This window comes from Fragaria vesca, linkage group LG2 (assembly GCF_000184155.1).
Source record: "Fragaria vesca subsp. vesca linkage group LG2, FraVesHawaii_1.0, whole genome shotgun sequence".
Taxonomy (NCBI): domain Eukaryota; kingdom Viridiplantae; phylum Streptophyta; class Magnoliopsida; order Rosales; family Rosaceae; genus Fragaria; species Fragaria vesca.
In genome coordinates, this window is record NC_020492.1 from 11254504 (window position 1) to 11255528 (window position 1025).

The following is a 1025-nucleotide window of genomic DNA, read 5'->3' on the forward strand; positions in this document are numbered from 1 at the left end:
AAGCATCATACACATCATCATTGTTTTTTGTCTGCAGCGAAGGTGCACATATATTCTTCACAGCAAGGTTCAAGGTATGTACTACACATGGTGTCCAGAAGATAGTAGGATACTTGGCTGAAATAAGTGCACCGGCCTTCACACAATTAGAAGCATTGTCGGTGATTATTTGAACCACATTTTCATGACCAACCTCCTTTATGCATTCTATAATCAACTCAGCAATCATCTCACCACTTTTCACTTCACCTTGACTATTTACTGCCCTCAACATCATCGGACCATTCGTATTTGCAGCAATCAAGTTAATAATGGGTCTCCTTTGCGGATCAGACCAACCATCACTACATATACTCACCCCTTTAGCTTTCCATGAGTCCTTGATCGGCTGTAAATGAAGTTCAATGTTCTTCCTTTCCTTTTAAAGAAATGTAGTCCTCAATGCATTGTAACCGGGTGGAACATATCTTGGAATGTTGGAAGCACGCACATACGACCTACGGTAATGAGGATTTCTTGCAAGGTTGAAAGACAAGCCACCTGTGTAAAACATTCTAGCTATCTCACCATCACATTACTCCCTAGAATTATTTTGAAATGTTTTTTCCAAAGCCGTACCCATTCCCTTCCTCTTCTTTGGGCCCACTTCACTTGATGTTGGATTACTACAAGTAAAACTCATATCATAATCAAGTGAAGAAGTTGCTGCATTCCTCGATGATGAAGGCAATGGAACTGATTTTGGGGTTGCATTTTTGACTCTTTCTTTGCAATCATTGAGTAACTTGCTCATATTAGCTAGTTGTTGAGGAGTGACCTTCGGGCAAGCTTTGACACCTTTTCCACCATCCTTCAACAAATGTGAAACAACTCTATTATGAGCTCCAACATATTTGGTGTTGCAAAACTTACATTCAAACCTCCAAGATCCTCCGCCGGACATCTTTTCAATCTTATTTGTATAAATCCACAAAGGAGCTTTGTCATCCACATCACCGGGTTCAACCGGAAGTGACCCGGCATTA